We start from the raw sequence: 26,839 nt of genomic DNA, 5'->3' as shown, positions 1-26,839 counted from the left end.
AAACATGAATGTATTTTCCGTCCTTAAAGTCTTGCCCTCGAAACAACAAAGACCCGCGCACTTCTTGAGGGTGCACTTTCAAGGTGTATCGTGGAGCTAGGGCATCTTGCAATTTTTGCATCTCAGGAATGCCACAGGGTGTGTCTTTGGACATGCCAGCTTGTCGTAACAGGAGTTCTGCTTCACTTCGTTGTTTGGCTCGGTCCGATTGTCGAATGTTCTCCCAGTCTCTTTTCCATTCTACCGTGTCGTTCTTGTTGGCATAGGTTCGTCCCACCACGATGGCACGGGCTAAACACATCTGGTCATGAGGATTGTGAATTTGGACAAGGCTACACTTAATGCTGCGAAGGTCGTTCACCAATAACATCTTTTTGCGTCCGGTCCCTTGAGGAGGAGAGACGTGGGTCATGTCCAATGTGGCTTTTCCATCGGTGATGTCAAACTGGTCATTAGATTGTTGCACGTGTTGAATCTTGTCCATGACTTTGGAAGCGGTCAATTCTGCAGGGGTGCTAAACTCGATCCAAACAGGGGATTTCAAACCGTCGTGTTGTATGGAAAGTCTCAAGCGATCGTCTTCTTTGTGTTGACATTGTCGCTTGAGTGCAGTGAGCAGAGAATCCCACACTCCGGTGATGAACCCTTCTGCTTTCTCTAACGGTACTTCGGACTTAAAATCTTTAAACTTCACCGTGTATTTGTAAGCCGTGGTTCTAAATTTTCTAGAGGAGCGCTTTTCCGTCTCTCGAATGGAATAGTATTTTTCAGGGTTGACTAAGGGTGGTGAACTTGGTTTAGAGGTTTCAAATTCTGGTTCACTCATGTCCTCTTCAAAATCACTGGCATGAATTTGTGCCAAGATTTCAGCCCTGGTTCGAGGCGATAGATCACGTTTCTGCCTCTTACTTTCTTCTTCTTTCTTCTCGAATGAATTAGATCGTTTCATCTTGAAAGCAAAAAGTCAAATGACTCAAGTTCAAACACCATGAGCTACTTTATAGTCATAGCAGACCAGCGTATATAAAAGGGTGTGTGTCTTATCCTTTCACTATTCATTTCACTCTCAAGCCGAGCACAACGATGGAAGAGACTAACCAGATGGAACGTTTCGTCAGAGCTTTGCGAGGGGTCATTAGAAAATTCTCTTCAGACCAGCCTACGGACTACTCTCCTTCCTTTCGAGATAAAAGTCAAGATACTTGCTATATCTGTCAGAAGAAAGGGCATTGGTCTTCAGAGTGTCGAGACCGTCAAAAAGAACAAAAACAGGGACTAAAAAAGACAAAAGTCAAGATACCTGTTATTATTGTAAAGAAAAAGGACATTGGTCTCCAGATTGCCCCAAAAAGAAACGAGAGGAGTCAGAAGAAAAGAGGGATTCTTCAGAAGAAGAGAGGGATTCTTCGGAAGAAGAGAGGGATTCTTCAGAGGAAGAAGAGGAAGAAAGAAGACAATTCTATTTACAAGAGGCAAAGAAACAGGAGAAGAAGAAAAGAAGAAGGGAAGAAAATGAGGAAAAGACGGTGAAGAAATTTAAAAAACAGAGAGACTAAAGAAGGAGAATCAGAAGTCAAAGAACTTTTTATTAAAGTGTTGTGTTGTGAATTGTGAATTGGATTGTAAAAAGTGAATAAAAGAATAAATTAATGATATAAGGTAAGTGTCTTTGAGTTTTGATTTTAAAATAAGAACGTACACTCACGCACTCATACACAGACACGTACTATAAGGGTAAAATGGGTGGTTTTTTTTGAGTTATTGGCAAATTGAAATTGTATTTCTTTTCGAGAAATGTGGGTGGCCCTGAAAAGGGCCTTTTTTCTTCATGGTGAAGGGGTGAGTTTAAGCAATCAACTTTAACTGCCTTAAGCCTTTGCCATGGCCAAGGCCTACTTCTGGACTGCGTACTGTTGATGATGATTTGGCTGAAATCACTAAGGGTGGTACGACAGGCTTAGTCACAGGGTTGACGTGTTTAGCTCGGAAAGGTCGTATTCTCTTCGGTCGTAATAAAGAAGTCCGATACATTTGTTTCAGACTTCTTAACTCCGCTAAAATGTCCAACAGTACCGTGACCGTTTGATTTTCACCCTCTTGTTTCTTTGCTGCTACTTCTTCTTCTTGCTGTTGCTGCTGTTGTTTTTTTCTTACCTCTTCTTCTTGCTGTTGCTGTAGGAGAAAAGCCTGTTCCGCTTCCTTTTGTCGTTGTATAAATTTCTCCAATTCTTCTTTCTGTCTCTGTCTAAAATTCTCCACTTGCGGTAATGAAGAAGGTAACGAAGGTTCCGGAACAAATTCTTGCGAGGAGAGAAAATCCACAAAATCCCAATTCACCTCTTCTGAAAGTAAGTCCGAGTTCCCTTGGGCAGTCTCCCCTGTTGGTGCAGCCCAATGGATCGTTTTCTGAGTTTCCGTCATGTTGAATCACTGTCGCATAGATTGACTGCACACAAGCGCTAGCGAATCTATATAGACCAACAGACGTCACAGACTGCTCTCTTCTGATTGGATGCGGGGCTGACTGAATTTTGTAACGCGTGTTCGGATTGGTGAATGAACTCAATCCGTTTCAATCCTACCTGTACCTATAAATAAGCGCAGTTCAGTGCATTGATTCACCTGTTCTCGTCGCTTCAAGATGTGGACCACAGTTGAGTCATCCACCCTTGTGTCTTCCATGATGTTTCGGACAGACTTGCTCATGTATGTCCGATCCAAGTGGACCGTTGTCCACAGGACAAACACCAGCCTGTGGATACGTAGGATCTACGTCGAAAGACAAGGATGCCTGAAAAGAGTGCTAATTTACGGACCAACAGTGAGACGCAGCCTAAGGACAAGAAGAAGACCAATACGGTGCCCTTTATGTTAATGAATACATTAACATAAACCCAAAGGCCCTTTTCAGGGCCAGCCATATTTCTCGAAAAGAGAGAGCCTTTCCATTGCCTACCCTTTTTTAAAATTTAAAAAAAAATTTTTAAAAATAGAGACCCTCCCTGTTTCAATTTTACATACACCCTATACAGTCCCAGGGATTTTTGGCCATGTTAAATTTACATAGACCCTATACAGTCCCAGGGGTTTTTGGCCATGTTAATTCTCATAGACCCTATATTGTCCCACGATTTTTCTCCATGTTAAATTTACATAGACCCTATATTGTCCCAGGGGTGTTTTTAATGATAAGTCCCATAGACCCTATACTATCCCTATTCACTACTGACAGATTAACCAAAGATAAGAAACAACCACCATTCGAACTTCAATTGCATGATTTTATCAAAATTACCAAGAACGAATTTATCAACGATGTTGCGTCTCATGTTTGGTCGATGTTTAAGATAGATAGTGTAGTGTAAGCCTTAATCTAATTAGCTTTGAAATATCACTTGACAGTAAAAGTTATCAGATATGCCACACTAGAACTGATACACACCAACATCTCGTTATGTGATACATTCACTAGGGTTTAAGTTCCATGGGAAATATACTCTCAGGGCAGTCTTTACTCCCCTTCCTAACTGAATTGATGTCTTGTATTTAATAAATATTATAGAACGCCTTCCGCAGTTATTCTTCAATAACATATAACATTACAGATAGTGATGTAACATTTATTGATTCCGCAATGTATGACAAACGAGGGACCACTATTTTTAATAATCTTGTTGATGAAAGCAATTGCACATTCAGAATAAAACCTATTGTAGAACATATCGCATAAGATGGTTCACAGTGGATTATTCGTGATAAAGTCGACCTTGTTAAACAATCACGTCAACATTGCAATGTCGTCACGATAAATAAAAATTCTAAAGCAGGTATTTTCACTGGAATAGACAAACCATACTACAATAACTCTTATCCAGTTCCCGCAGTTGTTTATGCGCTTTATCTTTTGAATGAACCAGATATAGCTGCTCTTGCTCCATTGAAAACAGGCATGCTTTATTGCATGGCTCAACGTGTCAGGGAACATTTTGTAAACTCCAAACGTGGAAATGGACATACAGAATCAAGAATAAAAATAATAGCACAATGGGAAAATTCTCTTATCAACGGAGTTAAGATAGATGTCGTGGCTATTTTGGAAAGAAAAAACCTCGATGTTTCCGATAATTATAAAAACAATCACAAACGAGATTTTGTACAATTCTGGTAAATACTGTAGTAAGGGTCCTCCAATAATTTTATATGATCATAATTCAATTGTTTGGACCGACTAGGTGACTAAATTTACAAGGAAGAGAATAATACGATTTTATGACGGCGATATCTACCAACAAATCTACAACATAAGTAAGCTTGACCCTGTATCAGTCTAGCTATGCCACGGAGATGATCCTGAGTTGGACGAATCAAAATTTTATCAGTGTATGTTACCATCTGTATTTATTTATCGGAATTAATCTTTCCAACAAAATATGAATTATTTTTTGGTAAAATATAACATAGACAACTATGAATTACTCAAAAACTGTTTTACGGCGTCATCTGTTGTTGTGCATATAACTCAACAAAAAATCATAGCGACCAACTCAAAATAATTTCTCGATGATGTATCACAATCTTGTGTCTAACTGGGTCGTGGTAGTCTTTGGAACACAAAATATAACACGTTCAACATGATTTCTGTTAACAATGTCGCTGCTTATCCTGCGACTTTTCTTGGATTTGGCTAGTGTCATCGTTATTTTGAACGATTATGGCACCCAACACACGAAACTACTAGAGTTGCAATAATGGCCCCCACTACCAAATGTCGATCTTACCGGATTTGCTGAGATTGAATCATTCGAGTTTTCAGCGAGTATTCATCGGGTTATACCAATTTGGTTTGATAGACACTTTAATAAAACGGATACTTGTGTCAGTCTCAGCGCGGTTGGGCTCCAATAGTGTTATTACGATACATGCTCGATGCCAAAATTCTCACATCGTTAACGGTAACCTTTGAGATAATTTCGTACAAATAACAAGAAGTTTTGTTATCACAAGACAACAAAGATAGTTGCAGAAAAATTATTGGTAAATTTACTCAGTGTTCATCACGTCGTTGTACAAAATTAATCTTGGATACAGCAGAATTATCTTTTGTCATCAATGACATAGTGGCAAAAGGTATATTGGTGTCACGGAGAAATGCAACAACACACGATGGTATATATATTGGCACGATTATTAGCTACTGCGAAGGCATTTCTCCTCAGTTTACTCATTTGAGATCATCAATGCTCTCATACTCGTCAATAAACCTATTATCGATGATCAGCATATTTCCCAATGACGTAAGAATTGCCACGGATTCTTTTTATATTAGTCGTTGTAAAATGGATCTTCTCTAGCCATTTATCAAATAAGACACCAGCGGTCTCAACTGTGGGTCATCGCGAATAAAACACGAACAAATACGTAAATATTCAGAGTCGACTGACGTTAAAACACCAGATATGTATTATCGCAACGATAATGTATTACGGATTTTATCATCACCGACAGGAAAAGATCCAATTACGAGATATAACACAGTCTATCTGAGTGGTCTGGATGGTTCTGGTCAAACAACACGTGCGATAGAATTATTTTAATAAAAAAAACCTGACATGATTGTGTTGACGCCAACTCACCGGCTTGCCAGAGAGATGAGACAACGTGGTGTTAGCGCATTCACGTATCTAAATTTTCTTTCGATGGCGAGGTGATGCATGGACCCCCAAACGGATGGGTGAGAAATATATCCCGCGAATAATAATCTGGGATGCGATTTGTACAGTATCCAAAGAAGTTTTAGAAATATTTCTTGATTAGTTATCAACCAAATCTACTGAAATTATCATGTGTGGCGATCGCGAACAGCCTCTGCCGTTTACAGGTGAATCGCCAAATGAACGGTTGATCAACTTTGTTAGCCACTATGAAGAAGTACTGTACGACCATCGATCACAGGATGAACGACTACGACAACTGAAATCATTAATCAGATTGCAACCTGACAAAGTTCACTGTGATTTCAGAGACTCCAATGTCAGATTTCTGGAACTTATGGCGCCATAATGGTTTAATAGTTGTATCCAGGAAAAATATCCGTGATTCACTTCAGCTTAAATTATTTGAGCTTCACAAGGACAAAATTCCCCATCAACCAGCTCCATTATGTTATCGACCAACAGATACACGCCGACAAGATATACTCGTTGACATTACTAGAACAGGCATGACACAAAATATCATTCTTAATGACATCGTCGAGGTTCTAGTAGAATTCTGTACAACAGGCGTTGTTGTTAAACTCATCGTGTTGGACTCTGGGATATGCAATAACATTTCATTCGTCTCAGGGATTAACAATATCAGATACCAATATCTGGATTGTCGATGATCTCGTCGAATGGTCAAATTTAGTGTATCTGGCTGTGTCTATAGTAACAAAAATACCTCAGTTACACAGGGTGGCCTTGTGTTGGAGCTGCGAACAGCGTCACAAACGACAACAGCGTTACCAGGAATTATCAACGCAGTGAAGAAAAAATTTAGCTGTTTATACGCGAGATGACAAACAAAAATCACGCCAGTTTGATCTGGAAGTGGAATTTGGCATGATGCTAAAACAAAATAATCATTGCGCATGCCGTAACACATTAATGTTGTGGAAATATTTTTCTAATGACGTACGACAATTTACTGTAGACAGAATCGATAGTAGTGTCGGCCACACACGCAAAAATGTCAATCTGACACGTCTTGAATGTAAGAGACGCAGAGGAGCTTTGTTCCTCAACGCGGGTGACTCTTATTTGAGTTATTTGTTGGGGCGTGTGGAGAACCCCCCTCCCCCGAGTCTGCGACGCCGTATCCAATATGGTGGTAACTGGGTGTTTTCAAGGATTACTTATAATAGTTCACGTACAAATTCACGTTGAGGGGCTGTTGAATCTAGTCTATAGATTGGTGGATGCGTAGTGGATCTTACCATGCTGGAAAGTGTACGTGCTGTTACACTCCACACGGGATCAGTTGCCCTTGCTGAACCACCCTCAAGTTCACCAGTTCATAAAAATACCTCACTATTACTTTAATACCCAACACTGGTTGTTTTAGCTGATCTGGTGATTTTCGTCGTGGTACACACATATTCAAATATCCATGCTCTGATATATCCATACATCCATATTAACTAATCTTACACACTTCAACCACTTTCCAAGTTCACAATTCAAGAATATGTAAATTCTAACATGTCACATGAATAAATGCGTAAGTTTACTACGAACTAACCTAATAGCGAATTACAACATTAATTCTGACCACAAGCTAACAATCTACATAATTCTCTACATAATACTCAAATTCATTTCTCAAATACGCATGTAAATTAAACATATAAAAGGTAATTCAACATACTAATCGATCAAAGTAATTAAGTATACATACTACACACAATTGCAATTACAATGCCGTAATATTCTGCAAAAATTGAGCAAGTAACTTACTGACCTTTACGAAGCTTTGTCTTTCCTTAGAATCTCCTCCCTAAGTTTTAACGCCAAATTACGAGTGGCTCTCTCGGAGTAACCCTAAATTGCTCATCAAGTTTCCTAGGCGAAACTAAATTTCGCTTGCTAGTTAGAAATTATAATTCGGATCGAAATTGTTATCACGCCTTCAGTCTCAATTCCGATTGGATGTCGCTTTGACCCGATCCAATCAAACTTAGTGGACAATGTCCTTCTCGCTGTCTGTCAACGTGGGGACTGATTTAGAACACGCCCCATCCCTCGCGGTTCCTCTGTTCTAGGACAAAGCTTTAACACCTAGGTGGGAAGTTGCATTATCTAACTCCTGTGCCGATTCAAGATGCGGGATCTTCTCTCTGGTCACGGTAACCTTGCGTAAGAGATTGACTCTAGCCTGCTGCAATGTTTAGACAGCAACCATGGCTTGTACTAATACATTTGTTTATACACGACTTACGAACTGGCGCTGAGCAAACGTGCCATTCTTTATCGAATACATCGTGTGAATTAACTTGACATCCGCGATGTGTCCTTGTTGTAGATCTAGATTTTTATACGCGACATCATGAACATGGCACGCTTGATCAATCGCATTTACCGGAAATTCACCTGGGATTGGTTGATTTTTTCGTCAAGTCTAATATCAAGGCGAGTTCCAGGACCACAGTAATTATCTCCTGGAAGATGTTTTTCTCCAGGATACTTAGCCCAAGTGTTTTCCGAGTGCCTTAGCAATATCGCCATCTTTTTTCAACAAGAATACTCACATACTTATATTTTTGTGCGCCGCATTTTACGCATTTACCTGTAAGTGTCGGCGTGTTATATTTCAACGCGATTGCTCTTAGAAATTTTGTATCAGCGGATGTTTTGAATCCATCAGAATATAAACTTATGATTATAAATAATATTATATCGGTACAATATGAACGTGACTGACTTTTAAGAAACACGTGAGCAAACATAGTTGGTCCATCTGGGTTGGGAAAAACTTTGTTGTTTCTCAGCTTGATAATGAAGTAGCTCAAATGGGACAAACTTTATTTAGTAGCACCATCCGTGGATGACCAACGATGATATAATGTTCTTAAGGAATTTAATGAATCTTCAGCGGCCAGGGACGATGTTATTGAATTTATCACAGACATTGATGAAGCGCCGTCCGTTGAGGATCTTAACGGGTATATCAACAATCTAGTGGTTTACAATGATGTTATACTTGACAAACAAGCAAATCCAGCCGGGATATTTTCACGGGGCAGACATAAAAACACAGATGTCATTTACTTTACTCAGAGGTATACTCAGATTCCCAAGGTAATTAGAAATAACTGTAAATATGTGGTTGCTTTTAACTGGGCTGATACACATACGCTTCGAAATGTTCATCAGATTTGGTGTCCCGGTGACATGGACATGGGTTTAAAGATTTCTTCGCACATGCTCAGAAAACCTCGCATGGAATCATCATGATAAGTTTATACGATCCAGCAACACGTTATATAATTGGTCTTGATAAAATCTTTTTATTAAAGAAATACGGTTGTTGCATAATGAACCACGAAACATTAAAGAGATTATCTCTACGATCGAACAATTTCAGCAAGATGGTCTCGCGATTCAACTCGATGTTGAAAAAATCAACAATGATTTTGAAATGATTTCAGCGACGTGAAGAGCTCAGATATGCACTAGCGTCAGAGTATAAATATATCAAATTACACCAACACGAAATGGAATTGTCGCTGGCGGATTTACACGAACAACATGATATAGCTAAATTTGTTCCATTGGCAATCGCCGTTGAGAAAATACGACCAGAGCTATCTCGACAATATGAAACTCGAGCGGCTGTAAGTGCACGTGCGATACAGCTTAAAAAAGCTTGTATTGGAATCTATTAAGATTCTCACAGAACGAATAGAATATCCCAAACAACAACATAAATTAAGGGAAAAAAATAACGGCAAAAAATATTTTTTGGCTGTCACGCAGATACAAACTAACATTCAGATCTTCACCACGTGTGTCCAATAAATTATCGTCTTGGTCGGTTAGACGAAAACGTATTCCTGAGAGTGACAGATTATGACATCATACATATACAGGATTAACGGACACAGATACAGTCAAGCGATAATTTGGGACCTCCGGAGAAAAGCTATAAAGAACAGATCCATGATGGGCCTGCCCTTGTAATGCTTGCCCAGACGTGGCATAGCTACCGTCGACTGCGTCACAGACCAGATATACATAAATTGTCGATGTGATTTTGACAAAACCCGGCAATATATGTATGCCACCCCCCACCCCATAGGATCATTATCATGTCAGAGAATATTGTCTGGGTTTTTTGTCTCCCATTTCGCATATATCTTCGAAAATTATTCTTCAATGTTGTCACTGAGAACTTCATCCATTCTATTCGAACCTAAACCGGATAGTTTGACCTTAGGCAGCTGGTCTTCTGTGATCTTAAAATAATTAAGAAATGCTGTTTTGTATTTTATACCGTTTACACCCATCATATCACCCTTTTGACTTGCTGTGTCTATTACGGATGTTTGAACGAGTCTTGCATCAGATTTCACCTGATTCGGATTCTGAACTAACACAACGATTTTACGTTTAAGATCATCATTCGGAAACTCAAGTATATACTTCTACATCAGATCCCTTCGATTTCTTTGTTATGATCTATATTCCTCCGCTAATAAGCGGACTAATACCGAAGTAGGGTTATTTAATCTATTTATCACTCCAGGAAGTATTACCACCCCCATCAGATAATTGTGGTTGTGGTGGTTAAACATAGCTTGGCGGCCATCCTAGCACGGTTCTGATCGACAACATACATATGTGGACGTCATGAGTAGGCGTTGATAGTTCAATGGCGGTACTTAGTGTTGGCTCGTGTACCATGATATCGATATTTTATTCTTTTCCTGTTATTGATTTAATTCAACGTTGAAGTTCATCACTGATTTGCGCGATTTGATATGATCATGTTGGAATGGTAACGTCTTCACAGACGGTGAATGTTCCAGCGTTGTGGTTTTACGAGAATACTAGTGAATTATTAGCGTCTAAACCACCAAATGATTTTTCTCTGATATTTGGCCAACTATAATAAAGTTGTAATTGTGCCATTGCGATTTCAAGTGACCGACCATTAGGAGCTTTTATCGGAGTTGGAAAACCAATATCGAATTCTGGCCGTGTTGATGTTGCTGATATGATTGTGGTCGTCAGCTGCGTTGTGTTAGTCGTGTGGTTATTTCTGCGGTCATTATTATCTACACGGCAGATTTTAAATGTGACTTTGGCAACATTGGCAACGGTGGGTTGGTGTTCTTGTGATGTCAATAATAAATATCCCTAATTTCAGCAAATTCATTGTCTGATATTGATTGCAATATCGTTTAACCCGGCTGATAGCATCGATGATACATTGATTCACGCATATGTCGCAGCGTAAGTTATTTATGTGTGTTCGTGCAATATTTTGCTGGAACTCTCAGATTAATGTCTGCCAACGGGATCTTGTTCGTCTTTAACCGTCCTTGCTGAGCCTAAGTGCAACAACCTCATTTGTGTCAACATCGGCGACTCTCAAAAGATCAGGAAGTTCATCTCGTGTTGGATATTTAGATAAATCAATATCACACTGGGGCTTGCCTTTAGCATATCTTCCGTAAATATCTGCCATTATAAACCATTAACCTGTTAAAAACGACGTGGGATTTACTCATACACTTTATGAGGCGGTGCTGATGATCTTGACACTGCGTTAAGTACAGCAAGTACTTCTGGACTGAATATTGGTGGATCCCTTATTGTCTTTGTTGATAATGTTGAATACCAGACTGGTATGTCACCGGCTAAGCCACTAAAGCGTAAAATGTCTTTTGGTGGCGCCAATCCATACGAATTAAAATAGACAACTCCACGTGGATCAAACGCGTATGCAACCCAATGAGTACCAGCTTCAACACGCTCGTTTCGGAAATTCTTCAAATAATGGATCCGCGACGCATCGAAAAAAGACGAGATATACTTAAATGGGTAATTATAAACCTGTAAAAATCTAACTAGGTGCAACTAACCAGGCCCTCCATGAGCCTCAAAGGGCGTTCATTTTAAAAGGCCCGTGATTCTCTTCGGGTGGGGTACTTGATCATAAAGTAACAAACTAAAATTCAGCCTGGACAGCCCTCTGAATCTCTAAAATTTCGTTTCGAACTAAGCGATTCACGGGTGTGTGTTAACGCAGATTGAAAAAAGAGTAATGGAAAAAGAAAAGTTCCGTGAATCTTTAAAAATTTGCACTCATCGATCCAACAATTGTAATGGAAAAATAAAAAGATAACAAATTACCCAAGATTTAAGAGATTTCCAACGTCATTCAGCCCGGTCGTGGAAGCCTCCTTTTGCTACTTTTATTTTAGGTCAGATAAATTTGTCTGTTGGCCCCACACACACACACACATACCACCACCACCACCACAAGACTCAGATTGGCCTTTGGATAGTTTAATGAATAAACACAACATGGCTAAAACAACATTTTCTTTAGTCCCCCTCCCCCATTTAGCAAAACGGGCCTTGGTGAGGGGTTCCCCCAAAAATCGGCCGTCATTTTGTTCGGTCTACCCCCAGCCCTTCTTGCGGCTCGAACCCCGGTCCCGAGTCAAATCAAAGACTTTAAAAAAATGGTACTAACAGTTGCTTCGCTTGGCGCTCAGCATTAAGAGGTTAGTGTTAGGACTGGTCGGCCTGATGTCAGGATAATGTGACTGGGTGGGGCATCATGCTACATGCCTGCGGCATGATGCCCCAGTGCTAGACATCACTATAAACTGCCACACTGCAGACATCGTAGCGATATGACTGAAATGTTGTTAAAGCTACTTTAAAAATCCAAATCACACACACACACACTTGCTTCTATTTGAGAGTCTCAGATTTCTTATGTAATGTCAGCATGTTGCCGTTTTTTCTGCAATGTTTTCTGCATACATTTTCACAGTAAATCTGAGTAACCGAATTCTTTTTTAATTCAGCTTCACAAGTGTAATCTGGAATTATTTCATACTAATTCTAGTTCGAATCTTGTTCAGACTGAATTCTTCCTTTCAGAGACAACATATCCATTTATCGTTAAATAAAATTATACTTTTTAAAAAAATTCTTTAAGGAAATGGTTACATCTGTGTTTTGGTTTGTAACGTAATGTAACAGCGGAAAAGTAATTTTAGTCTGTGCTGTTTTTGCTTACTGTCGTAGCTTCATTCATTCATTCATTCATTCATTCATTCACCGACCTCTCCGGTGGCCTAGTGATTAGAGTGCTCGCCTCGGATGCGGGAGGTCGCATGTTCAAATCCCTGCCAAGTCATATCAAAGACTTACAAAAATGGTACTTACAGCTGCCTCGCTAGGCCCTCAGCATTAATAGGTTAGTGTTAGGACTGGACGGCCTGGTGCCAGGATAATGTGACTGGGTGGGAAATCATGCTACATGTCTGCGGCATGATTTTCCAGTGCTAGATTATCACAATAAACTGCCACAATGCAGACGTCGTAGCGATATGACCGAAAAATTGTTAAAGCTACGCTAAAAATCCAAAACACACGTCTTTCGGAACATTTTAGACTCGTCCCTAATAAATTGTCCGGTCACTTTCTTTCACTGTGGGCACGCGGTGGCCGTACGAAGAGTGTTTCCAAAAGCTGGTACAAGGCGGCCGTGCAAACATACACTTAAACGTATATCGATATTTACATATTTGTATACCATTTCAAATTAAATTAACGAATAGAGAACGATTTAACATGTAAACACAATAAATTATGAGAAATCTTTCGGAAACTGCGGTTGTATTTCCTTATTTTTATGTGACATGGGACATAAGGGCAACCACTATAACATTGCTTAGGAAACTGGATCGTGTATGTATATCAAAGATGTAACGAATTTAGGACAGAGCTGAAATTACAAGTGATTAGCAAAAAACTAATCCTTTGGGTTAGAACGACAATTTTGTTTCTGCTTCTTTCCTCAGAGTTGGGATATAGAACCTTCGTTTTGTTCATTCATTCGTTCACTCGCATTTCCAGCCTCCCATCAACAGTTTAAGTATCTGAGCTGTTAGAAAGCTGATTAGCATAATCCAGCCGTTCATGGGTTATGAAAATTTATATTATGAACAATGTTTTATTCGATAGAAAAGAAATAAGAATTAAAATTCTTCAAATAAGATGCAAAAAAGTATTAGTTGGATGTTTAATAAATAAAATAAAACTAGTTTAAGTGCATTTTTATATGATAAATTGTATTTACTATTTCATGGAATAAATCAATATTTCCTGGTCATTATAATTTTTACAACTATATAATTTTATTACCATCAATATTGTGCTACGAATCGGAACGGTAATATCAGAATGATAAAATTCCTTTCTAGTTCAATATGGTGTATTTATATTTGCTTTATCAAAGACCAAAATATTTGGATCTTTTATTATCCAAGTTCAACGCATTTCTGCTAATTCCATGACGGGAATAACTCAATATTTCCTTATAAATTAAAATGGCAAAAGTTGTTATTATACATACAATACCACCTATGAGTACTGTTATCAGGGATGATACATGCATAAATACATACATACATACATACACACACACAGACAGACACGCACGCACGCACGCACACACACACATATATATACATACATACATGTATGCCTGAATGCATATCTATATATCTAGCTAGCTAGCTACATAACACAATTACGTTAAATAATGAAGTCAGCTTGTAATGCTGCTTGTTGTTTTGATTAACATTTATATTATTATTTACCATAGTGAAGAAAACCAGATACATATAATGACGCACAAAATGTCAAATCCACCAATATATCCAAATCTAATTATTGTTGTTGTTATAGGGTTTAACACATTTTTCAGCACAATTTAGGCTTACATGGTGGCCAGTATAAATGGTGAAGGAAGAACCCGGGAAAACCTCGGAATGAACCACCAACCCACGAGAAGCTACCGGAAAGCGTTCTCACATAACCACATTGGCTGAATCCGAGACTTGAACCCACGCTTACAGAGGTGAGATGGCAATGATCCGTAACGGTGAGTGCTTTAGACTCTGTTGTTGTTGTTTGTAGGGTTTTACGCCATTTTCAGCACATAATAGACTATACATGGCGGCCAGTATTAATGGTGGAGGAAAAACCCGAGAAAACCCCAGAAAGAACCACCGACCCACGAGAAGCTACTGGCAAGCTTTCTCACATACCCACATTAGCCGAATCCGAGACTCGAACCCAGGCAGACAGAGGTGAGATGGCAGTGATCCGTAACGGAGAGAGCTTTAGACCACTCGGCCACTCGGGGCCCCCGCTTTAGACTCTAATTATTGTTGTTTTATTAAATGAACCATTCTATATATTACTCATTAGTGATGATTCAAACAACATTTCCCATATCTTACTATTGTATAACTGACAAACACTAAAACCACGCCCAACATAATTACAATACATGAACCATGATCTTTGCTGGCAACCAGTGTATAGTTCTGGCCTTTTTTTTTTATATAAAATACTCTTTTGTGTATATATCAGTTAATATATCATGCTTCTGTATTTCCTACAACTACAGGTAATGTTATCATTTGCATTTCAAAATGGCTACTTTTTGTATATTTACCAGTAGCTGGTTCTTTTTTGTTCCCAGTAAATATTCGAGCCATTTATATTCTGAACATTTTCCGGAATAAAAAAGAACGGTATGAGAGCTATTTTATCATCAGCATGTTTTTATTTGTTAAATGAACACAAACAATAACTACAGAGTTTGAGATTATCTTATTTTTAAACATATCTAACTTACCTCCCATCGTGTCACCGGATTATTCAAGTAATTGTCCTGCTCTCAATAATTACTGATAGTAATATGCAAAAGACGTTTAGAAGCACAGTCTTTGGTGTTTGCTGGGTCAGCTTAATTTGTAAAAGGAAAACCTTCTGCTGTTATTGCTCCTTCAACGCAGGCAAATATAATAAATGATATAAGATTTTGACTTAATAAATATACAAGTATTAATTTGCCAGAATTCAAAAAAATATTTGGTGTGCCTATATCATAATTAGAGAAATTGGCGGATGAAGTAGCTGAAAAAAAACCTGTTAGGACAGGAAAAAACTTGAACAACTGGTAAAATGAGCACAGAAAGTTTAAAAGGTTTAGATGAAGCACGAGGTTCATTTATTAACGTAATAAAAATAAAGCAGCTAAACATTACAAAAGAAATTATCCAGGAGTGAAAGAAAGTCTGCTTCCGCCATCTCTACCCTATTATAGAAGTGAAATCAAACAAAAAGAAACAAAGGCCCAACACAAGTACAAAAATCGTCGAATCTATCAGACAATAAATTATTAGAGAAGCGAATGTACTAGAAGAAACACGAGAACAAAAGGATTTGAAGAAAACCATGTCAGTATTAAAAGAAACATAACCAGAAACAAAATTGAAATGGGCAAAATAGAAAATAAAGTCGAAATTAAAATCTCGATCCGCGACAACACAGCCCCGTAAAGCAATGAAACTACCCAAACAAGGATTTAAACTAGAATACGATTTAGCTGTTGAAATTAATTTACCTAGATCAGATAAACGTACCATAAATTAAGGTAAGCTTTTGACCATTAGAAACTATTACAATAAAATTAGATGTTTATCGTGAACATAAACTTGTATTATCTCGTAAAATAGATTACAATTTGATTGATTCGATAAGGAATTCAACTTTCAGCAAATCTCTTGAAATCTTTATTTTAAACTTGTTGTCGGCGAATATCCTCGAAAATATAAATAAAATAAAGTACCATGTGATAATATAAACTATTATAAAGATCCAAAAGATGCTGAAAAATGATTGAACACGTTGTATGATATTTCAGTGATTATGCAAACTATTCAGGGACATGTTTGCTATGGTATTTAGAGGGTGACAATAGTAATGTTGCTGTTACAAGCTTTAAAGCAGATGAGGAATTATTTCCCAGTGTTGATCATGATGCTGCTGGCTGTGTTGTTTCCATGCATATTATGGCAGCAAATCACATACGCAAAGATGTACCTGTTGAAAACGGATTTACTAAACGACATCTTCTCACTACAGGCAACAAACAGGTGTCATCCTTTTTCCCATTATGAAGTAAATTTTGGTGTGTGAAGTGGTATAAACACAATATTTCTTAGTGGCAAACACTCCACACTCTTAGGCCAAAACCGACCTGACCAATTATTATGAAACTAGATGGCGTTACTAGAACTAAACGTTACATTAATCATATTAGCAAACTTGAATTGTCAATGTAAATGAAACGAAATCAATTTCTGGCTATACCTCCTTCCCCCCTCCAAATAAAAACAACAGAAACCAGTATTTTGAATAGATAAGGTATATAGGTAATAAAATAACAGCAATGAATTAAATCCAACATGGATAATCACAGTACATGTTTGTGAATAATTGACAATGTATTTTTATAGCATTTCGGAGAGCAAGTAGAAGTAAGTCTAGAATGAAAACATATGCTATTCGAGTTGAACATGACGAATATTTGTTAGAATCAATAGTGTTCAATATCCTAATCGTATGCTATTCGAGTTGCACATGACGAATATTTATTAGAATCAATAGTGTTCAATATCCTAATCGGATATAAAAATGCTCTTTGCCAATAGGGATTATTCAAGAGCATATATGAAGTTCCATACGTAGTTGTAACCTTGACACTGGCACAAATATAACTATTTTCGAATTTGGAACTCGATATCCCATATTCATTTTGATCTTGATAAACATGATACAAAATTGTTACGAATACCGGTCAACTTAGTTTGATTTAAATTTGTTTAACTTAGTTTGAATTAAATTTGGTCAACTTAGTTTGAATTAAATTTTGCTGCAAACATTAAGGAGAGTATCGCAGTTTATTTTTAAAAACTGAGGCATTAATTCTAGTTGATTTATTCCAGCGTTTCAGAGAAGTAATGATACAAGCACATAATCTATATTCATAAGCAATGCATCACTATCCGTTGTTTGTTTATTGATATATAACCATCAATATATTGATACATATCTATTTTTCAGATGGTAATTCAATGGTAAAATCGAACTGGAAAAGCAAGAAATACATATATTTCATATTACAATAAAACAAAACCATCTTCATATATTTTACACCTTGATGCAAATGAATTTAATCCCTAGTCTACGACACAACCTCCTCCATATCAATGATTCAAATGGGTTGATCCAGAAAGGTAAATATTGTTTAAACATTTAATATGATTGTTGGCAACACTTTGGGATACTTTGAGAAGTTAGTCCAAAATATTTAAAAGAGTTACAAGATATACACATTGATTATCCATCATAACACTTTAAGTAATGAGTATTTAGCATTACTGAGACTAATTTTCTACAAATTAGGGGCCATTGATTAACTTATGATTATAGAAACAAGAATGGATACCATGGATACCCCGGATTCAGATAGTGATATACCGTGCGCTTCTCAATTAGAACGCTGTATTATTGCAGAAATAAGAGAAAAATATGACAAATTAGACAAACAGTCATTCAAGCGAGAGATATAGAGTAGTCTTAACGCAACGTCCCTTCGCCATATTCGTAGTTCTTTACATGATATTGGTAGTCTCAGCTATCCGAGTTCTCCTTTTTGTCGACTGGTGGAGAGAACATCGCGTTCTGATAGTGCTTCAGTGACAGAAAAAATAGCAGACGACATATATGCATTATTTCATTTTCTAGAGGGAGATGGTAAGACTAGCGAAGTAAAAGGCGTGTATGTCTAGCTATGGAAAAATCAAGCCTAGTAGAACAGAGAGTTTGAGTTGCTTAAAGAATCTACAAGAAACTAGTCAAGGAACTGGTCAGTCGAGTGACATTGATCAATCAAGAGGTAATATATCAATAGATGATTGTGGAATTAATAGTCAAGATGAGAGAGCTGAAACCAGCATTTCCATATTGCAATATGAAACATTTATTGGTCTGGAACTTTTTGTAAAAGATGAACTACACGTCAATTGTGCAATTATTATGGAAGAAATGTAGAGAATGAGGAAGGACATCGTTCCTTTGGATGAGATGATACAAAGTAAGGATGATAAAATTAAAAGACTCGAATTGAGCATTGACAAGGAAAGGGAGTCGGAAATGCGTTTGGAATCTGACCTACACGCAATGGCAGATGTAATAAAGAGCAAGAAAATGATAATCGAAAAGCTACAAGTTGTAAACGATAAGCAAATTGAGACAGTAAGTGCACATAATTCAGTTCCAAACTTTATACAGCTGTCTTGCTCTTATACAAATATGACCAGATCTTCTTGCCAATCTTCGAATACATATGGTACACCAAATACAGTTCCCAATACAAGAGTAATTGATAGCCATCGTCTAGACTCCCGCAATAGGATTTTGTCAAATCAACAAGAATATAGAAATACCGGCTTAAGCGTTTCCAGGATACCAACAGACGAGATTCGGACTTTAGGTTTGATGCAATCTCAGGTAGTACAAACCCCAAGCACCACATCACCTACTGTAATACGTGAAGGAGATAAAGGAAGAACATGTGAAAAGAAAATTACTGAGAAAGAAAATCAAACTAATCAAAATCAATTATTGGATACTAGAAATTCCCCACAAAAATGTCATGAATGGTATGAAAGATAATAATTCGAAACCGATCCACGTACGAGTCAACAATATGACATTCAGTGGAGTGAAGAGGAGCAAGAAAACACAATCTTTGTTGTTATCTCGAATTAAAGCAGACTACAATCGAGGAGTGAAAATCACAAATATTAGGATTCTTTAAAAGTGGTCAAATATGAACGGAAAAATTTGTATCGTTCGTGTTACTGTTCCGGAAAATCTGCTTACCAAAACTTTACAGCAGGGATTTTTGCTGGAATTTGTATTATCCAGAGAATGGTACGATATATAAATGATCCCGTGTCCCTAAATGAGAAGCTTTTGTTTACTTTTTGAATGATTACTCTAAACATAATGACTTGGAATGCGAAGGGCATTATGACAGGAACGCCCTATCTTTGTTCATTACTTCATATGGAGATATTGTGTGCATACAAGAGTATTGCCTACATCCACAGCAACTGCAATTTTTTTTCAAAGCATTGACAAGGAATTTACTGCTTTTACGAGACCGGATAACAGAACTGATACATGTCCATGGAAAAGAAATTGTCCCTTCGGATTTGGAGGAATTGCAATTTTCAATTGGAAATCACTATCGGTTCGTCCTATGAATAACATCAGAAACAACAGAATTATTGCAGTTGAAATTAGCCTGCGCGCTATAAAATTGTTTTTGTTATGTGTGTGGTTTCGAAACCATATGCCTGCTTTGGACGAGATCGATCGGCATAGAGTTCATCTGTTGTGCTGGATGTTTAACTCTCCATTATCGACTTTATTATGATTAACTGTTATGCAGTGATTTCTAACAGAAAACGATATCATGGTACTTTGTTTACTATGTATTTTCGTGTATTGCTACCTCTCAGAACGTGCTTACTCTACGTTTGTAATGACAGCATTGTTCCCAGCATTCTTTGTTACTGAGGGCGAGGTGGTATCCTTTCTAAGCACCATAATCAGAGAACCTTGGTTGTCTCCATAGAGTATAATTGTGTAAACATTTGAGGCTTTCAGTTGGTGCCGAGAGAAGTGGGGCCCAGTCGCTCCAAATTTCGAACTGACATTATAGGTCATCAGTTTCTCATTAAATAACTAAAATAAAATTTGCATCTCTACTTTGTGGAAACAACTATGACAACACTTAATCAGGCAAAATCATTTCTGAAATTGCTATTTCATGCTTATTTATTATTATCCAGCTATTGTGTCTGTCTTGCTTTCTAGTCACATAGAATTATTGGTTAAAATAATTCTAAGAAATATAAATATATGTAAGTAATGAAATATCTGTTATATTTCTCTAATAACATTAATAAATTTAATTTGATAGTATGTTAGTATATTCTTAGTAACCCAAATTTTAGATTTTCATATTTTCATTTGCCCGGATTTCATGTAAGTAGGCAATTCTTATTATTGGATTGTACCATGATAATCAGTGGCGTAACTACCGTGGTAGCAGGTACAGCCGTGCTGTGGGGCACGGCCCAACCAGGTAAAAAAAAATTAAAGTGACAGTAACGGGGTGAGGCCAGTGCAAAATGTTTTCTGTGGGGCCCGTGGTGAGATAGCTACGCCACTGATAATAATGTAAAAATATTATTCATTTACCAAATTTATATTAGAAAATAATATTTATCAGAAAATCTTCTTTCTAGGTACGCATGAAATTGTATTGCGGAAGCCTTACTTTATGAAGTTTGTGCTATCGTAATGAATCAAAATCATTATCGCTGTATATAGATGACATTGAGAATATGCAAATAAGAGACACACACACACACACACACACACACACACACACACACACACATATATATATATATATATATATATATATATATATATATATATATATATGTACACACATATATGATGTTTACTTAACAATGATTATTTCATAATACATATGATATTTGGTCAATGCTCAATGATATATTATCATAGTCATAGTCATCATCTCTGTGAAGTTGATGATAAAGCAACATGGCCAGATATTCATGTGAAGTTAATGATAAAACAACATGGCCAGATATTCATGTGAAGTTAATGATAAAGCAACATGGCCAGATATTCATGTGAAGTAAATGATAAAGCAACATGGCCAGATATTCATGTGAAATTAATGATAAAGCAACATGGCCAGATATTCATGTGGTAGCATGGCCAGATATTCATGTGAAGTTAATGATAAAGCAACATTACATTTTCCCCAAGTATTCGTTCAGAAATGCATAGGCGACAAAGGAAAATAATGTGGCATCATCTTGTAAATGTATCAAAGGTAAATAAAGGACATTTATGCAAGTAGAACTTCTAGGAAGCATACTTCAATAATCAAAAAATTCAATCTTGGGTGGCATGTGGCATCCTAAAACTGGTATCTCTGCTGATGCCAGTGGCTGTGCAGGCCTATACGTGAGTGACAGTCCCTACTGCAGTTGGTGCAGACATACTGGAAAGTCTGCGTTACTGTGGTTGCTGCTGCGTTCTTCTTTCTCTTACGTTTCTCTGCCGCCAACTGGCCTCTCCTCGCATCAGCGACTGATATGCCATTGTTTACCATCAGTCTCCAGGTGCCTCGGTCCTAGGCCAGCTCTTCCCAGCCATCGGGTGAAATGTTGCATGCCTTCATGTCCCTCTTGCACACATCTTTGAAACGGAGTGAGGGGCATCCGACTCTTCTCATGCCAGTGGCCAGCTGTCCATATAAGATGTCCTTTGGCAGCCTTCCAACCTCCATGCGTCGGACGTGACCCAGCCATCGAAGGCGGCGTTTAATTAGCAGGGAGTACATGCTGGGGGTACTTGCACGCTGCAGGATCTCGCTGTGTGGAACACGGTCTTGCCAGCTGATTTTCAGGATGCGTTTTAGGCACCGTATATGGAAGGAGTTGAGCCGGCGTTCTTGCCTCATGTAGGTACTCCAGGTCTCACTTCCATATAGAAGGGTGCTGAGAACGCAGGCCTGGTAGACTCGGACCTTGGTGTGCTCTGTCAGCGCGTTGTTTTTCCACACCCTCTTCGTTAATCGAGCCATGATGGTATTTGCCTTTCCAAGCCTTCTGTCCAGCTCCATATCAATCGAGAGAGTGTTGCTGATGGTTGACCCTAGGTAGGTAAAGTTGTTGACTGCTTCCAGGGTGACCCGTTGATTTTTATTGAAGGGGCAATGGTGGTATCTTGCACGCTAACATTTGTTTCTTCCAAGCTGATGGTGAGACCAAACTGCGTGCAGGCAACAGCAAAACGGTCTCCCAGTCTCTGGAGGGCTTCCTCGGTGTGGGCCACAAGAGCTGCGTCATCTGCAAAAAGCATCTCCCTGATGAGCACAGCTCTCACTTTTGTCTTTGAGCGCAGTCGTGCCAGGTTGAACAGCCTCCCGTCGGACCTGATGTGTAGATATATGCCATCCGTGGACGTGTCGAAGGCGTAGGACAGGAGCAGGGAGAAGAAGATCCCAAAAAGTGTTGGTGCCAGTACGCAGCCCTGCTTCACACCACTGTTAATTGGGAAGGAGGTTGAGGAGGATCCATCATACAGGACTGTTCCCATCATATCTGCATGGAAAGAGATTATCATGCTGAGGAGTTCTGGGGGGCAACCGATCTTACTCAGAAGTTCAAAAAGGCCCTTCCTGCTGACCAAGTCAAAGGCCTTGGTGAGGTCGATGAACATCATGTAGAGTGGTTGACCTTGCTCTCTGCTCTTCTCTTGGAGTTGTCGTAGGGAGAAGATCATGTCTGTCGTCGACCTGCCTGCTCTGAAGCCGCACTGTGATTCCGGGTACACACGGTCTGCCAGCAACTGCAGCCTGTTGAGTATGATGCGGGCGTACACTTTACCAACAATACTCAAGAGCGAGATCCCTCTGTAATTATTACAGTCACTGCGGTCGCCCTTGTTTTTGTAAAGGGTCACAATTGTGGCATCACGCATGTCTTGGGGGACTACTCCTTCCTCCCAGCAGCGGCAAAGTAGCTCGTGCAGTGGTTTAATCAATGCTGGTTTTCCACATTTGATAGCTTCGGGCGGGATGCTGTCACTACCTGGTGCTTTGTCGTTTGGAAGGCAGTCGATTGCTTTGCTGAGCTCCTCTAAGGTTGGCACTTTGTCGAGCTCTTCCATGGTGGGCAGATTCTTTATGCTGCTGAGGGCTGCATCAGTGACTGACGTTTCTCGGGAGTATAGTTCTGAGTAGTGCTCCACCCATCTGGCCATCTGTTGCCCACGGTCTGTGATCTTCTCTCCCGTAAGGGATTTCAGGGGAGCGACCCCTTTCACTGTAGGGCCTAGAGCCTTCTTGATGCCACTGTACATACCTTGGATGTGTCCGGACTCGGCACTGCGCTGGATCCCTTCACACAGATGTTGCCAATACTCGTTCGCACACTGTCTAGCAATGCGTTGGGTGTTACTTCGGGCACTTCTGAGAGCAGCAAGCGTCCGTTCATTAGGGCATTTTTTGTAAGCTATGAAGGCTTTTCGTTTCTCCTCGATTTGTGGTTCCATCCTTGATAGGTGTGCATTGAACCAGTCCTGGCTGGGTCGTTCCTTCTTGCCAAACGTTGACATAGCTGTACTGTAGATGGCACCCTTCATGGCGTTCCACTTGGCTGTAGCGTCGTATTCAGGCAGGTCCTGGAGAGCCTTGTTCAGGGCAGACACATACTCCTCCACCTTGGCAGGGACTGACATCTGCGCAGTGTTTATGCGAGGACGTCCTTTTGGTTTTGAGCGGTGTAGCGTGTGTGGCTGTAGATGCACTCTGCTGCTCACAAGGGCATGGTCGGAGTCACAGTCTGCACTGTGGTAGGTTCTGGTGGAGAGGACACTGTTAAGGGCAGAGCGCCTGGTGATGACCAAGGCGAGTTGGTGCCAGTGATGAGATCTGGGGTGTTTCCATGACACTTTGTGTTGTGGCTTACACTTGAAGAAGGTGTTTGTGATGCACAGGCCATGGTAGGTGCATAGCTCCAGCAGTCTCTGGCCGTTTTCGTTGGTCTTTCCAGTGCCATGATATCCGAGGCAGGTAGGCCATGACTCGTGGTCCGCACCTACTCTGGCATTAAAGTCGCCGAAGAGGAATAGTGGTTCATTTTTGGGGCATCCTTTGATCTGTTCGTCCAGCTGCCCATAGAACAGATCCTTCACGTCTTCTGATGACGTGAGGGTTGGGGCGTAGACACTGATGATGTTGACAGGACCTGAAGCAGTGGTGAGGCGGATGGACAAGAGACGCTCAGAGCCCCCTGTGGGAGGTTCAACCGAGGCCAGGAGATTGTTTTTGATGGCAAAGCCCACTCCGTGCTGACGGGGCTCCTCAGGTTCTCGACCCTTCCAGAAGAAGGTGTAGTTTTCCTCTCTGAGGGAGCCACTAGAGGCAAGCCTGGTTTCCTGGAGGGCAGCTATGCTGATATTTAGTCTGGTGAGTTCTCTATCGATGATGGCCGTCTTTCTGGTGTCGTCTACTTCTCTGAGGTCGTCGGAGAAGCCTGTACACATGGTGCGCACATTCCAGCTTGCAAATCGTAGAGCTGGAGTCTTCTTTATTGGTTTCTTGTTTCTTTTGTCTGGTGTGGAATTACCGTCTGCTTGTCATGCTGAACAATACACTGAGCTCCAGACACCCACTGGAGCAGGCAGACTATGGCGGGTCAACACCTTATTGACCGGGGGCTGTCCGGCTTGAGGCGGGTGATAGTTGGCCAGTGGGACACGATGATCCCTCCCACCGTCAAAGCTGACCCGTGGCGCCCCTTCCCTACGCCAATCGGGTGGGACTTATAACCCGTAAACTGTCAGCTTCCGTGTTGTTTCCTCACTCAGTAGGCGTGGAGTATGGAGATCCTGGGCTGCCCAGACGTCAGGATCCCCCTCTCGTCCTTGCTGGTGGGGTCCAAAGGAATGCTGAGCATGACATTTGGCACCAGTTTGGATGCAGATATATAATGTCGTCTGGGAAATAATTACATCATGCAATGACTTTGAAGGTCAACACACTTGTTCTTTTTTATTGTTTATGCAAGCCTTATAGTTCAAGATCTTCTTTGATATAATAGCTGTATGTGACTATTGCGCTAGCTGCCACAAACAATGACTGAACATATTACAATAAATTGTAGAAACGTGAATGCAAAAGAAGAAAATGTCCACCTCCCTTTAGAGGCTATATAAACCTCTTGCATCCAACGTCTCTCAAAATGTGCATATATTTTGGAGTCCTATTAATCATGCTGATCTAACACAACATAGGTACAACGGACTAAACACAGATACAATTTAGCTCGTATGGAGTAATTCAGGAGTAAACATGTAATATCATTATAGTTACTTAATAATAATCTTTAAGAAACTATAACCATGGCGCAAACAAAAAACATTTACCACATATTTCATTTTGGTAAAATGTATATCGATAATCTATGAAATCAGAACTACCTGTTTCTTGGGGGCCCCGAGTGGCCGAGTGGTCGAAAGTGCTCTCCGTTACGGATCACTGCCATCTCACCTCTGTCTGCGTGGGTTCGAGTCTCGGATTCAACCAATGTAGATATGCCAGTAGCTTCTCGTAGGTCGGTGTTTTTTCCGGGGTTTTCCCGGGTTCTTCCTCTACCATTAATACTGGCCGCCATGTATAGCCAATCGTGTGCTGAAAAATGGCGTAAAACCCAACAACAACCTGTTTCTTGTTATCTTTACAGATGTTATATATTTACCTGAAACTTCTTTAAAATTATGCTAGGAATTTTTTTGATATGTACCATCCTCCTTTAATCTTCTGTTAGATCCGATATCTGCACATAAGATTTTCTTATCAGTTTGATTTTTATCCAGTTATGTGCATCTTCAGTTTACCTCGCAAGAATTGGAAAATATGAGGAGTACTAAATTTATAAAGATTGATGAGATTAGCTGATATTTACATAATCTAATACATGATGAACTTATGCTCTTAAAATAATCTTAACAATGGTTACAATCCTTATTTAATAGACCAGCTATATTATTATTGTAGGCCCAAAATCACTGCCAAGGTTTTAAGTGTATAATGATAACAGGTTAAAAGAGTTTACAAATATTGTTGACAAGAACAGGCTGGATACTTCAGAAAAGTAGCAAAGATGACGCACGTGTGATATTAAATGAAAGATATAATTAAGGCAACCATTTTTCTGCTTCACGCTTATTAACTCCTACAACGTGCCACATCCTGTTTAGCAAGAAATGTGGGTCATCACAATCACATCTTACTGGTGTTAAAATAAGTGTGACACATGCATGCACGCCAAAAATAGCAATGTATTGACCATGCATACAACAATGTCGTGTAAACGGAGGTATAGGAGTTAAAGAATGTTCAACATATTTTTGCTAAAACAGTTAGGATCGCTTTATATGTCAAGCTCGAGGGAGAGAGAGAGAGAGAGTACACTTTCGTTCAATAACATAATGAAGGACCTATACCATTCATTTACATAACAATCCATTTGCCTTATCGATTGCTTAGCAAATTGCTGACCAAAGCTATT

The sequence above is a fragment of the Sinohyriopsis cumingii genome, chromosome 1, assembly GCF_028554795.1.
Source record: "Sinohyriopsis cumingii isolate HCF-2022 chromosome 1, ASM2855479v2, whole genome shotgun sequence".
NCBI lineage: Eukaryota > Metazoa > Mollusca > Bivalvia > Unionida > Unionidae > Sinohyriopsis > Sinohyriopsis cumingii.
This window is presented reverse-complemented; position numbering follows the sequence as displayed.